The sequence below is a fragment of the Euphorbia lathyris genome, chromosome 3 (assembly GCF_963576675.1).
Source record: "Euphorbia lathyris chromosome 3, ddEupLath1.1, whole genome shotgun sequence".
Taxonomy (NCBI): Eukaryota; Viridiplantae; Streptophyta; class Magnoliopsida; order Malpighiales; family Euphorbiaceae; genus Euphorbia; species Euphorbia lathyris.
In genome coordinates, this window is record NC_088912.1 from 44,295,111 (window position 1) to 44,310,813 (window position 15,703).

The following is a 15,703-nucleotide window of genomic DNA, read 5'->3' on the forward strand; positions in this document are numbered from 1 at the left end:
GTCCCGAGATGTTATATCTGATGAGATTATTAACTCTAAGACAATAATTTGTAAACTCAGGTTACTTATGTAAATTGATTAATAGAGTATCCAAGACTAGTGATCTACTCATGTTTGGCGAGTCAGTGATATGCTCAACTCAAGTTATTAGGCAACAAGATAATTGTGATGATGTTTATATGTTATAGACATTGGATGTCAAATCAAGAGAATTGGGGTAGAATTATTAATAAGGTGGATAATACCCATACCCATTGGTCCCGTCCTATTAGGGTCGGGGATGGGAAAGAAAATGGCCTCCATTCTCGAGGATGTGTGGGGGACGGTAATAGCTATCTCACTCCATAGGATCCCCAACCCATTACCATTAGGGTTAATCATGGGGATATTCATAGGTATTACCAATTAATATAATAATATAATACAACATATTTTCTAGCATTTACTAATTAATTTCAAATTAAACATATTAATTACACTTTTAAACACTCACTTTTTTCTTTTATTAATATATTGTGGGTTTGTGAGTTCTTGGACCATGGATGCTCACCCCGCCCAAGTTCTGTCTCGTCCCAATTTCAAAAAAGAAAAAAAGAAAATTACACCTTTAATTTTAAATATCAATATATATATTTTATACCAATCAAAATTATAAACTTGAATAAAAGAAACCATAACTTTAACTATAGGTAATTTCTTCTTTAAATTTTATATGAAATGGTAGAAAAAGTTTGAATATTTACAAAATATATATATATATATATATATTTTTTTTTTTCATTTTTATTTTGAGTTTTATTATAATGGTTGTCTAACTATTCTAATTAGAAATTGAATATACTAAGTATTAATTTAGAAAAATAACAAAATGGAGCGGATATCCCCATATGGACACTCATTACCCATTAAGATGGAGATGGATAAAAATTTATCCCCATTTATCTTTGGGCATGGGGATCGAATAGCTCACCTTATTCCCAACCCGCCTCATTGACAAGTCTAAATTATGTTTTATTAAACAGTAAGCTCTAGATTGATCTGCTATGAGAACAATACATGATTAGAATAGTCATAGATAGTTCTCATGTAACACTCTAGGTTGAATCCTTAGGTCAAGTTCACTATGAGATCTAGATGGCTTGTAGTGTCCTTTGGCTGATTGCCTAATGGGCCTAGAATAAGGTGCCAAGTACGGATTCAGTTGGATGCACTATACATCATGCTTAGAAAGCACGAGTTAAGCAAGAGGTTGCTTAATCTCTTATAGAGATTAGATATCATTGGCCACTTGACTAATGGAACTAAAAAGCGTGTGGTCACACCTTAATGAGGCAATATGCCATTTCTCATTCGAAATTATCGGTTCACTAGAGATTAAGGAAATAATCAAGCAACGAATGAGGGTGACTTAACCATGCCTCATGTTGGACTTGATATCGCATAACAAGGGATTACTTAATATTAGATATTATTAATATATATATATATATAATTTATATACATATAATCACATATTTAATTAAATTAGAGTTTAATTAAAGTAGAATTTTAGAGAGAGTTTTAGTTGAGTGAAAAACTAATTTTCTTCCCCTAAATCCTAAGTGTGCCACCCCCTCTAAATCTAACTAGGTTTGGGTTTTGTTATTTTGTTTGAATAAAATTCTCTTAAGCTAATATAAATAGGCTAAGTTAGACCAAACCTAAGTGATATAGTTGCCTACATTATTTAAAGAAATATAACATTAAAATAAAAAGAGAAGTAGCCACCCTTGTAGAGAAATTCGGCCAAGACGAGTTTGGGTTCATGGAGATTTTATTCTGGAAATTACAAGCTTTCTCTAGTTCTTATTCCGCAAGTGTGATTATAGAGGGAGCTCAAATTTCACCTCCTAATTTCGGATTAAAGATAACAATCAAAGGGAACGTCTCTCACTCTGCGGTGTAAGGTGATTTATTCTTTAACTTTATTCTAGATGTGTGATCCGTGAGAATCGGATGTTTCTACGTTTTAAATTTATTTTTCCTTTGTTAAAGCACGTTAGAAAATCCACTAGTGGTCACATGCTAATTTTTGTTGGGAAAGTTCAACTTATTGAGATGTGTATGTTTCTACGCAGATTATTGATTCGGGTTAATTAAAATTGAATTTTAATTATTAGATTAATTAGGATTATATTTTATATGTTTAAAATGTTTTTTCGGGTTTGAAATGATTATTTTATAATTTTCAGTTTTTCGGGTTTTAAAATCAGTTTTGAAGATTTTAAGGTGTTGCTGTTTTTTCAAAAGGAATTTCAGAAAGTGTTGCAATAGACTGATTTTGCCTTTGATACGTGTTGCAGTTGTCTAAAAATGTTGCCTTTGGCAGTGTTTAACTTCCTTAAGGAGAGATTACAAAAGAGAATCTATGGTTGGCAAGAAAAGTGTTTATCTCGTGGCGGTAAAGAAATATTGATTAAAGCAGTGGTACAGACGGTACCTCAATATATAATGAGTTGCTTTTTGCTTCCAAAGTCTTTATGTGATGAGTTACAACAGATTATGACTAGATTCTGGTGGAATTGTAATTCTAGGCAAAAAAAAAATCATTGGATTAGTTGGGAAAAGTTATGTTTATCTAAGGAAGATGGTGGTTTGGGGTTTCAGAATATTTTTGCTTTTAATCTGGCTTACTTGCAAAGCATGTTTGGAGGATGGTTGAATATCCTGATTCACTATGTTATCAGGTTTTTAAGTATAAGTATTTTTCAAGGGTGGGTATAATGGAGGCTACTGTGGGTTTCTATGCTAACCATGTATGGCGGAGTCTTTTAAAGGCTAGAGAGGTTGTTGTCGATGGTAGCTGTTGGAGGATTGGGGAGGGACGATGTGTTAATTTGTAACAATGCCGATGAATACCTGACGTTCCCTGTAATTGTCCACTTTTTTTACTGAATCAGACTCCTACACAATGGGTTTCTTGCTTGATTGATTTTAATGAATTTTGTTGAAAAAAGGACTTGGTTAATTACTGCTTTTCTACAGATGTTGCCGCTGCTATTTTGAAAATTCCATTGAGCAGAAGAAATATTATCAAACACTTTATTCTGGTATATTTCTAAAAATGGTGAGTATCTTGTGAAATCATGATATAAAGTGGATATTGGAGCTTTGCAGTTTTCTTCTTTAATGGCAGCTTCTTCTTTAGGTGCTAATGTATTTTGGAACTTTCTATGGAAGGTAAATGCTCCATCAAAATTTATTCATTGCATGGAATAATGCTAAATATGTATTGCCTTGCTTTGATAATCTTCAGAAAAAAGGAATCAATGTGTTTGGTCAGTGCTGCTTCTATGGTTATCATGTTGAAACTTTAATTCACTTGTTCAAAGATTGTCCTAGAACAAGATCATTCTGGAAACAGGTGAATCTATTATATCATGTGTATAACATTGAAGGTCTAAATTGTCTAGATTGGTTTGCTGCTATAGCGAATTTGCTTTCAGTACTGTAGTTTGCTGTGTTTTGTGGTGTAATTCATTAAATCAGGTTATCCATGGCAAAATTCACATTGGAGAAATTAAATCAGTAGAAGGGGTAAAGGAATTGTTAAATGGGTTTTCATTTATGTAAGGAAACATGTTGTTGGGGGTGTTGGAGGAATGATGAGGGCATGGATTATGAGTTGGGTATTTCAAGTTTTAGCACAGGTTGTGTTAAAAATAATGTTAGCAGCATTATTTAATCTGAAGCAATTGGAGGATTGAAAGAAAAATTTGTAACTGTTTTTTTTTAAACAAAAAAAATTGTAAATGTTGGTGGAGTGAAGTCAGCAGATGAATAACTTAGAATTAACGATATACAGGTTAATGGGTGCAAGGGTATGGTGGAAATTAATATGGAGCAGGTGCCTTGGGTTTGTGTTCGGGTGGTTCTGGGAATTTTTTGGTTGCCCAAAAAGAGCAGGTCAGTGCTGCAGCAGGGTTGGATGCAAGAGTTTGATTTTGTTTCATCAAACAATCGCTGGAGGCTCCCAAAATCAAAATCAGGCTATTACAAAGTGATGCTTCATTTTTTGCTAGAACACCTCAGGGCTTTTTTGGAATGGTAGTTCAGAATTATGACGGTCTTGTTTCAATATCTGGTGGAATCTACAATGTCTGCTTTGCTTGCTGAATTATTAGCAATTCTATTTGTGTTACATGTGGTTCACGATTGTGGTTACCAGTCGATATTGGTTGCATCTGATTTAGTTTCGACAATATATCTAATTAAAGGAGGTCATGCTTTGTCAAACTGGTTGGATGTAATTCTTGGAGATATATTTGAGATTGCACGTACATTTGGTTCAATTGAGTTCATGTTTGAAAGACACCAAACGAACGTTGTTACACATAATTTAGCTGTTTCGGGAAGTTATTATCTCATTTGGAAATTCTTAACGAAGATTTTCATGTTTGTATTTTTTTTTATATTCAGGATCATGTTTTATCTTTGATTTCGTAATATAAGTTTCGTGGTTATCAAAGAAAAAAATATATAGGCCAATATCGATTTAAGGTAAAGTATTATATATTAACTGTCACTTTTTTTTGGATGGTTTTTTTGCTTATATATTTAAAATTTTCAAAAATGTAAACAGATAAATTTATATCTTATTTTTTTTCTTTCTATTGTTATTTGTCATGTAAAATATATAGAGCAATATCGATTTAAGGTAAAGTATTATCTATATTAGCCATCACTTTTTTATGGTTTTTTTAAGGTATTACATCTATTTGGTTTCTGAATTAAAGCTTTAAATTCAATTAGGACTCTGAACTATCAAAATCATCAATTAGGTCCCTGAGCTAAGTAAAAATCATCAATTGAGTCTCTATCTTATCCTAAAATCAGAAACTGTGATTATCTGATATACACTGTAATCATTTATGTGTTGGTTCAAAATGAGTTTGAGAAAGGAGGTCTGAAACTGTTCAACCGAATGATTTCTGATGAGGCCTCAACTGATGATTTTTGTTTAGAATGAGGACTAAATTGGTGATTTTTGCTTAGTTTAGGACATGATTGATGATTTTGATAGTTTAAGGTCCTAATTAATTTTGAAATCTTAGTTTAGGGAGCCAAATGGGTATTATACCATTTTTTTAAGTATTATCTATATTGGCCAGTATTTTTTTTTATGGTTCTTTAGGAAAGTGAGTTACGACTCACAACCCATCTTTCAAGCTTAGCAATATACCAAACACTCTTTTGGTTATACTTTCTCTGTTCTTTTATATAAATCGTTTTAGAAAGTGATTTTTTTTTCTAAAATATAAATAGTTAAGTTTTCCAAAAATTTATAGTTCGGTTTTTCGATCCAAGCATTGGATTTTTTTTTGTCTTGGTTTTCAATGTATCTATGTATTTTTTGAAAATTCCAATGCTTATTCACTAATTATCATATAAGATAATTTTGTTTACGTTAACCAATGTTATTAAAACCGGACCGAACATCAAACCGGATTTATAATTGGGTCAAGAGTCACTTGGTCAGATCGAATGACTCGGATTGGTCGGACCGGATGACGTAATAAATAAATAATATATATATATATATAAAATTTAAAATTATTTTTATAAATTATATAATCCAAACATTAACATATAAATTGTATATGATCTAGACTATAATAATAATAATAATATAGCTCAGTACTACATGAACATAGTTATATTAATAATAATATATTGGTAGTCAAGTTTTGATGCTTTGTATAACAAAAGAAAGAAAGAAAAAAAGAAAAAAAAAGTCCTTACCGCGTCAGTGTTGGGATTTCCATAAAATAACACTGTCCCACATCGAAAGTATTGGACAGATGCAATTCAAGATGGTGCTATATATACTGCTTCAATATCAAGCGACCAAATTGCCAAAATAAGTGGTGAAAACCCTTGTGGCAGAGTTTTTTTCAATTAACTCGGAGTCACACTGGTTTTTGGTTGGACTGTCGGTTTCCGGTTTGACTTTTGGTTCATAACGGTTTTTTAAGGGTTCATTAACCCAATTAAGTTCGGACCGGATCTCCTGCTGGTTTCCGGTTGAACCGGTTCGACTGGCCGGTCTGATTCGAGTTTGATAACATTGACGTTAACCAATATAAATTGATTAATTCGGTCTCTGATTTTTACTTTTGGAATTTGGTGGCTATGGCGGTGGCGCAGTCAATCTGCTTTTGAAGGGAGAACTCCTCCAATTGATTGTCCTAGGTTCATAACTTGGCTTTGTGCATATAACTTTAGTTGGCCCATATAGACCGCCGAGGCACTCACGTGGTGGTTCTCACTGCATTTGGGTGAGATGGCATGTCACGTCCGTGATTAAATTTTTAGAATTCATATTTTGATATTAGTATATATGATAATTATTGGGTATGTGATTTTTATTTGGTGCTATGGGAAAAGTTTGGAGTTAATTTGATGGTTTTATGTGTAAATTAAAAGTTAGGATAAATTTTAAAGGATTATATAAAGATGGAGGATCAAACGGGATATTTACCAAGTTTGAGATATAAATCTCAAATCCGTAGGCGGTGTAGCGGTGATGATCAGTTTTATTATCAGTTTCTTTTCTTTCATATTTATGAGGATAATTTTCTTTTCTTATTATTAGTTTTGAACCGTTTCTCCACCGTTTCTTTGATTTACGGAGATTCGACCGTTCGAATCACTCGAAATTGGAATCATAGCATCCTTATGTATAGATCTAAGTCCTAACTGAAGAGTTTTTGAGTTTCGGCAGTGTTGGGAAGGAAACGTCTTAGACAGAATTTAGAGGCGAATTGAACGGGTGTGTTTTATTCAATTAATAGCCAAGGTAAGTAACTATCAACTATATTTTGAGTTTTATGTATATAGATATATATATATAATCAAAGAAGTTTCCGAAATTGATATTTTAAGGTTATGCAGGAATTTTGTAAAATTGGGGTTTTTCATGATTTTGCTTTTTATTGTGAAAATACGGTTCAAATGAAGCAATTGATTATGCTTCTATGTGAATTTCAGATTTTACTTGATTATGTTGATTTAAGGCTTAATTTGGTTGATTTACATATATACGTATATGTTTTTAGTTTCAATATATATCTATATTGAATAAAATGAATTTGATGATTTCTTATGAATTGTTTTTGGATTGAGAAATCTGTTGCGGTTATTGTTGTTATTATTTTGGATTGAAGTCCAAATATAATTTTTATGATACAAAAGGGCTAATTGAAGCCAAATGATTTATGATTATGAAATAGTTTGGAATTTGATTGTGAAAGGAAATTTGAGCACCTTATGATTTTATGATTTTATATCCATCGAGAGTTATCCGGATCGGTGGTTTTCTATTTGAAGACCATGTTCAGTGAGGGACATGACCTGTGTACACAGTCTTAAGACCTATTGGGTATGGCAGCGAAGTGTTGGGTAAGACCATATGGGATAGGCAATGTTAAGAGACGTCTCGATTATATATGTGGTTATGTAATGATACTTAAGGGGAGAAACTCGAAGATGGATACAATTTTTTAAGTTCATTTGGATTATGTTTTCGGTTACGATTGATTTTGATATAAGGTTTTACATTTGATTGAATATGAGTTGGTTTTGGTTTGATAAAACATTTATTTGATTATGAATTGGTTTGATAAAACGTTTATTTGTTTTGATTCGTTTTAAGGTTTTGATTAAATCCCTTTATAAATGTATAGATGTAGCTATGTTAAGTAAAGTTGGCTTTTATAGCTGATAGTTTCTTACTGAGATTTTTGTCTCACCTTTTTAAATGTTTTAATATTTTTAGGTGAGAAAGTACATGATAGAGAGAAGGTTACTAACCGATTAGGCAATGATCGGAAGTTGTTGCTTATTGTTAGAATTATGGTTAGAACTTTGGTATTGCAATTGTAATATAATGATATTTGGATAATTGGAGACTTCTGAGTATTGATTATAATCTTTCTATTTCACGCCCGATGCCGATTGAGGTCGTTCAGGGTCGGGTGTGACAGTTTGATATCAGAGCTCTAGGTTAAATTCTTCGGACCTAAGGTTGATAGTAATTGAGGAATATGAATACTTGGTGATAGCTAAGAAATAATCGACAGTAATTGAGGAATATGGATATTTGGTGATAGTTAAGAAATAATTTGAATTTTTTTTTAGGATTGAGTGACTAGCTAATGAGGTGTAAAAATGAGATTTGATGGTTAGCAATATCTAGGTGTATGAAAAATAGTAAATTATTTGATATTTGGTGATATGGGTTATGAGTAAGTCATAATTTTGAGCTTGAGATATAGAGAATTGTCTATAAAGGTGCTGCTGGAAAATCAGATTCGTACCTAAATCTTGTCATACATTTTTAGACCAGATATAGGCTGAATCTGTCATGGAGTCCTAAATGAAAGTTCTTTATTTTTGTCTTATGTTTCCAGGGGTTTTTGAATTGTCTTATTCGGACTCCATATGAAGAAGTTAGGCTATAAACGGAATATGTAGGTCATTTTGGCTCTAAACCAGAATTTGGTTTTTGTTTTGATTTTTCTCCTTAGTATGACTTGGAATTGATATTTGGGAGTTTAATAGTTAGCTGAAAAATATACGTATCTCAGATGTGAAGTAAGATTAGGAGATTTTGAAATGATATAATAAGTTTTGAAGTTAATATATATATGAGTAAGAAAACGAAAGTGTGGAGATTTCAATTAATTGTTTTGGAGGTTGATTATAAATTTGAGATTATGATAGGAGGTTAACAAGTTATGGAATCTTAATTGGAATAAATGATATCTGAATTCCAGGTACAGATCTATTGTTGAACTTTATCGGATTGAGGTTTAGAATTATTGAGAGTTATATAGATGATGTTTAGAGAGATACTGATGTTAGTGATCAATGAGAAGTAAAGTGCGAGAATATATTAGAGTTCATGATTTGATGATTATATATGAAAATTTGGTAAGCTTAAATAGTGTTTGAGGAAATAATTAAGATATGAATTTTGAGGATAAATTTTGTTGATCTTAAGCACAGTTTGAGGTAGGAATTAAGAGATAAATATGTATAAGAAGATATATATGTCGTTAATTGAAATTTTGTAGTACATATATTGTTAATAGAAGTTATTTTTAGTTGAAGTTTGTGTGATTATGATTTAAGTTTATATAAGGATCAAATTGAGTTTTTATAGGTCAAATAAGAAATCGAATAATATTATAGATGTATTGACTTTTATGGGTGTAAAGATATTGTTGTAGCCTGAACTAAACAATGAATTTGTAAGACGGGAGATCAATCGATGAATCTCTGAAGGAAGGCGGTCCTTCCAAACAGGGTGATGACGGTTGACGTTCCTCGAGGATCGAACCTCCTGGATGAACGTTGAACGTCCCTGGATGAAGGTTGAACGTCTTTGGATGAAGGTTGAACGTCTTCGGATGAAGGTTGAACGTCCCTCGTGAAGGTTGATCTTCCTTGAGGATTGAACCTGTTACAGTGTGGGAAGCGGTCTTCCCACAAACACTCCGATGCTTAAGTCAGATACAGTCAAATATAGTATTCTTTTCTCTCTCTAAAAGCTAACCCCTTCTCCTTCGAACTTAAACCTATTTATAGGAATAAGAGAGGAAGTTACTTGCAAGCCATCGGTAAGATACCGTACTCAACGTGGGTACGGTTATTTAGGTAGATAATGGGTTACGTGTGATATGGTTATATCAATTGCTCCCCACTGTTATTTTTGGATTATTTTCAAAAATAAGAGTGAGAAATAGATTTTCTTAACCACCTAAAAAATGATGATTTTTTTTCTGTCAGAATTATCAATTTTGCATGGGAAGTAAAATGGAATAGGTTTTTTTTTTTTTAAACAATGAACAATAAAAAAAACGAGTTTTTTCCCGTTGAATTAAAAAAAATCGGGTTTCTCCTGTTTTCATATTTTCACATGATAAAGTTTGGTCTGTTTAATTTTTCTAATTTCTATCTTCACTAATTAAAATAAAGATAGGTTCAGAACCCTATCCTATGAGATAATTTAGATGTATAACAAATTTTAGAATACTTTCCCATTTAGGATTTCATTGGATAATCTTAGAATATCAATAGGAATCAAAATCCTATTCTGTTTAGGATTTTATAAAATAGAATTATAATAAATGTTAGAGTCCTATTTCGTTTAGGATTCCATGAAGCAAATCTGGTATTTAAGGATGTCAGTATAACATTTATTTTTTACTTCGGCACAGTTTTTCTGACCTTCACGGCACCGTTTTTTGCACCAGTCAGCTCCTGCATCGATTTTTACAAGCTTCCTCAAGCCTTCCGATCCGCGTCGGCCCTCTTCCTCACGTGCACCGATTTTGCCAAGCTTCTTCAAGCCTACCGATTTTCTCCCCTTCCTGCTCTTGCCTTCGATTTCTTGGCTCGGGAAAAGCTCCATTTTCAGGTTATCCTTATCCTTGGTTCTATTTGTTTCAGGGGCCAATCAAGCACCCGTTTTTGCATTTTCCCCATGATCATAACCTGCTTACATGTTAGGGCTAGTTCTTTGATTAACAGGAAGTAGAATCCTTGCTTATTTATGTAAAAGTTCACATGCCTAAAGTCTGAATGGATGTGAAACATGAAATCAAATTAAACGGCATCAACCAAGCAAGTCCAATTATACTAGGGTTTGTCCAATTTCATTTTACTAACAGATATCTAAATCTCATTATTTTTTACATGAAAATCTTAGGTATAAAGTTTGATGCCATAATGAAAAGTAAATATTTAAGGCCCAGGATAATAAGTTTGGAGCAAAATATTCTTTTTTATTCAGACAATGAAAAAGAAGAGTAAAACACAGTGCATATATAATTTCCTCAGAATGCCGATAGGAGAAAATTATTTCAAATCTGAGAATCGAAGTTACCTTACTTTGTGTATAAGACCATCATCAATAATCGAACAACTAAACTTCTTGAACAGATCAAGCAAAGCCTCTATCTCATAGAGTAGTTCCGGCAATGCGATTGAGGTCATTATAAGTGTAAGTAAGCCTAGGAGGAGGAGTTTGTAGATTACAGTAACCAGAAAACTCAAGATTACTGCTTCTATTATTCCGATTAGCGGTTCCGATCAGCGGTATACAAACAGCACATAGTCTTTCGCTTATCGACAAATTGCTTGATCTCTTATCCATTGAAACCGAAAAAAAAAAGAAAAAGAAAAAGGTAAATCAAACTCAGGTATTGATAATCAAATGAAGGAGGTAGATTATGCAATTTAATAATTAGTGCAGCAAGTATAATTGAAAAGGCCGAAGTACTTAAGGTAATGGGGTGAACTAGCTCAATCTAGATAGAGAAAAGGGGTAATAGATTGTCCAGATATTGAGCTATGTATTCAATTAGATAAAAGGGATAATGCCTTTTCTGTCCATATGTGAAATTCTTTCAATAATTGTATTATATAAGATAATGTTGATATGGTGTATGTCAAATAATTGTTAGACATTTCAGTGGAGTGGCTATGCATTGTTGATAAAAACAAGACATAGAGCAGCCATCTCTTGTTAGATTTACAAGATTTAAGAAAGTAAATTGACCTCAATAAACAATATAAATGGAAGTTCATATGTCAATATGATATGCATCTCTCCAGGTTGTAATACAAAAATGCAATGCACTTTAATCAACCACATGGATGTTGTTTTTCTTTCTTCCTTCATCTAAAATTAGTTCTAAATTTGAACTGTAAAAATCATGTGCATTGAATCAATCCTCTGGCTCATTGTTCCGCGAGGGACAAGTGTCTGATGAGGTAAAAGTGTGGATATGAGTTGCATTTGATGGCCTAAATAAAACCTTACACTAATGAACTTTGGCCATTCGTGGTGTGCAGTGCACAAAAGAGCTACTATATTATGGCTAGGTTCTTGAAATTGATATTTGTGTTGTGTTATTGGTTCGTTTTTGAGCTTTTTCTTTCGCAGTTGGCTTGTTTCATTATCATGGTTCGTACCAAGCAAACATCAAAACACATATCCGAAGCATTGGGGCCTCATTCCTTGGATGTTTTAGCTTTGTGTGTTCCTACTCACCTATCAAAAGATGATGTTCACATTTTCAAGACAAAATTCTCATTTCCGTCTGATTGGGAGGGCCGCCTCCCTCCAGACTCGAAGACCTCTTGTGCCTTTGTTCCTTCAGAATCATTCGCCATACATGAGGCTCTACTAGAGATGGGAGTTCGTTTTCCTCTACCTTCTTTTTTCATGGAGTTTTTGAAAAGCAACAAATTGTCTCCATCTCAACTTCATCCTCAAGGATGGAGATTGCTTGTAGCGTTTTATGCTCTTTGCAATAAAAAAGGAGTAGTTCCAGCCGTCAACCTTTTTCATCTTTTTTACATTCTGAGACCTCTCAAAGACAAATCCGGGCGATTTTCTCTTCAGATGACTGATATGTGAAATGATGGATTATTTATTGATGATCTTCCTCCTATCGAGCGATATGAAGATAGATGGATCCTCATGTTTCCTCCTAAAATGGCATGGAATATTCCTCTTCCATGGAGTTGGTGTTGGATCAGAAGAGGTGTCTCATGGCCATCGCATACTAAGCTTTTAGAGAGATATTCTTTCGAGATTCCTGTTCTTCAATATGCGAAAAGTCCTCTTAGCCAAGCTTTAAATGCTTTCCGACGTATCACGACTGGTTGGGGAATTACATCTTTGATACATGTGGAAAATGGCAAGACTTTGAGTTTTAATTCTTCATCGGAAGAGACAAATATAGCTCCTAAATTTATAAATATGGCATCTGCATCCGACTCCGTAGATGATCCATCCTTGGTCGAGAAGTTTAGCGTTTCTTCAATGTCTGAAATGTCGAAAATTTCTACACCCCGCCATATCTGAGCTTGGTGAATGACTTAAATTGATATAGCAAATGCTATTTCTAAAAATAAAGTAGCTTTGTTAACTTTAATGCTTCTTTTATTTTTTTTATAGGTATAACTTCCATGCCTGGAAAATTTGCTCTCATCGCTTTGAAGACGGGCAACCAGAAACGTAGCAGAGAAAATGTTCATGATTCGGTAAATTCTAGAGATGATACCTTAACCTCTAAAAAGGTTAAACCTATTGATGCATCTGCCGATACAGATCCTTGTAAGGAAGCTAAAGTCGACTCATCAAAGATGGGAGATCCCCAAGCTGTTTGTGAGAGTGGAGTTGAGAAAGATATTCCCAATCTGCGCGCAAACACCTTCCATGCTGACAAGGGTGGCTCAGATTTTTCACACCCTAAAACCCCACGCATTTCAAGGAGGACACTTCGATCCGAGTCTTTAAATGACATTCGTCCATCTTTTCCCTTGTTAGATAGACCTAAATCATTATGGAAGCTATATAGGGATGAACCTACCATGACTCGTTCTTTAAACGGCGATGATTTTAGAGTGTATCCTGGGTTGCTTGATACAGATTCTGTTTTTCTTCCTGGGGTAGCTTCAAGATTAATGTATTCTTCCATTCTTCCTCGAGATGAAGAAACATATTTTAAAGATATCCATCATAACATGGACATAGCCGAGCGCCGGATCGTTGAGGTGATAGGCTTATATATATATATATATTGTTTTCTTTTATATATAATCGGGAATTTAGAAATAACCAAAAATGTCTCTTTACCTCTTCTTATTGTTACATGGAGCTCAACGTGCTTCTCTTGCCTTTGGGTTCGCGAGATCATGGAAGAAAAAGCTCGACGATTGTCTTGCTCGCAATGAAAAAATGGATCAGACTATCAAAGATCTTCAAGAGCGGAACCAAAAGCTAGAGAATTATCATACACATCAAGAGAAAATGGAGCAAACCATTAGAGATCTTCGAGATTATAATAAAAAGCTGCAGTTTAAGTGTGACCATTTCAAAGAGGATGCTTCTAAATATTCAGCCATGGTTGATGATAATAAGAAATTGGGAGAGAAGACTTGTAAGCTTCTTAACGATGTTACTTTACTCCAGAGCGAGTTAAATGTTGAGCGTGAAATGGTTCAAAAGCTGAAAGGAGAACTTAAATCGGTGCCCACTACCAACGTTCAATCATACAGAGAATCTTTTGATTGTTACCAAAGGAAATGTGCTGTAGGGGTCTCTTTTAGCAAGACAGGTTTCTATCTAGCTCGCCAAATTCTTGAGGAAGAACATGGTCGACTGTATCCTGAGTTAGTGTTCTCAAAAACTGCATCAGTTTCTGACTCCCGTCCATGGCAAAGTTTCGACCCCGACGAAGAGGATGTCACAGCCTCTTTTAATAAAGGTCTCTATGATGACTTGGAGAATCTTAGCGGGCCTTGGACATTTCACGGGAAGAATGGGATTATAGAAGATGAAAAAATAGCTGTTTTGCAAAACTTGGATGAAGATCATGGAGTTGATGAGGATCTTGATGATGATGATGATGATGCCTCTGCCACCCCTGCTTCTTAGAGATACATTTTCATTTTATTGAAAAACTTTATCATTTCCTTTTGTCTTGGAAATTTTTGAGTTATGTTTATTTAATCTTTCCTGCTCCCCAATCACGTGAAATTCAATCCGAATTAAATGTGATTTTGATGGACTTATTGATACTGCTTGCATCATGGCAAAAAACATGTCTTCCCCCATAGAAATTGTATTTTGTTCACGCCATATGTCTTAACAGTTTTTATGGAACACAACTGCGTGCATCATGGTAAAGCATGAGCTTTTCCTATACCATGTGTCTTAACAGCTTTAATGGAACACAACTGCGTGCATCATGGTAAAAGCATGAGCTTTTTCTATACCATGTGTCTTAACAGCTTTGATGGAATACAACTGCATGCATCATGGTAAAGAGCGTATCTTCCCTCGTAGGAGATGGGCTTTTATTTTACCAGCTTTTATTTTACCATTTTTCTTAACACATTTGAAAAATATGTTAAAGCTTACTAGCATAGAATGATAATCTTTAAAGATTTATTAGCTTTTCTTTAGCGTTATATAATAAATTAAAAGCATGAATAAAATAAGCTGATAAACAAATGATAAAGACAAACACACAATATTTACGTGGAAACCCCAATGTGGGGAAAAACCACGTGACCGTAATTACGGCCTGAGTATCTTTATTCATAATAAGTGTTAATACAATTGCTCTGGAGATAGAGCTTCAAGTGATTTGCATTCCACGTCTTATGAATCTTTTTTCCTTCTATCGTTTCGAGTAAGCAAGTTCCAGGTCCAACTATCCTTCTTACCCGATACGGTCCCTCCCAATTTGGACGAAGCTTTCCTTCTTCCAAATGTGCATTGGTTATGACTGTCTTTCTCAGAACAAGGTCTCCTTCTACTAACACTCTTTGCTTCACTCTTGAGTTGTAGTAACGAGAGACTCTTTGTTGGTATGCTGCTAACCGTATGCACGCTTGATCTCTATGCTCATCTAACAAATCCAAGTTATCTTGTAGTGCATCAGAATTTGATTCCTCGTCAAAATCAACCATTCTTGGAGAAATTGCTCCAATCTCAACAGGGATCAAAGCTTCCATTCCATAAGCTAGACTGAATGGAGTTTCTCCAGTTGGGACTCTTTTGGTTGTTCTATAGGCCCGGAGGATTGATGGAAGTTCATCCGCCCATGCTCCTTTTGCCTTATCCAGGCGCATTTTTAAA

General features: G+C 33.9%; 1 long non-coding RNA gene across 1 annotated transcript; it reads left to right on the top strand.

The window, feature by feature from the left end:
- Positions 1–1,736: 1,736 nt before the first annotated feature.
- Positions 1,737–4,331, top strand: LOC136223650 (uncharacterized). The gene is made up of 2 exons (XR_010686061.1): positions 1,737–1,946; positions 2,343–4,331. It is a non-coding gene; the product is annotated as an uncharacterized lncRNA (long non-coding RNA).
- The last annotated feature ends 11,372 nt before the right edge of the window (positions 4,332–15,703 follow it).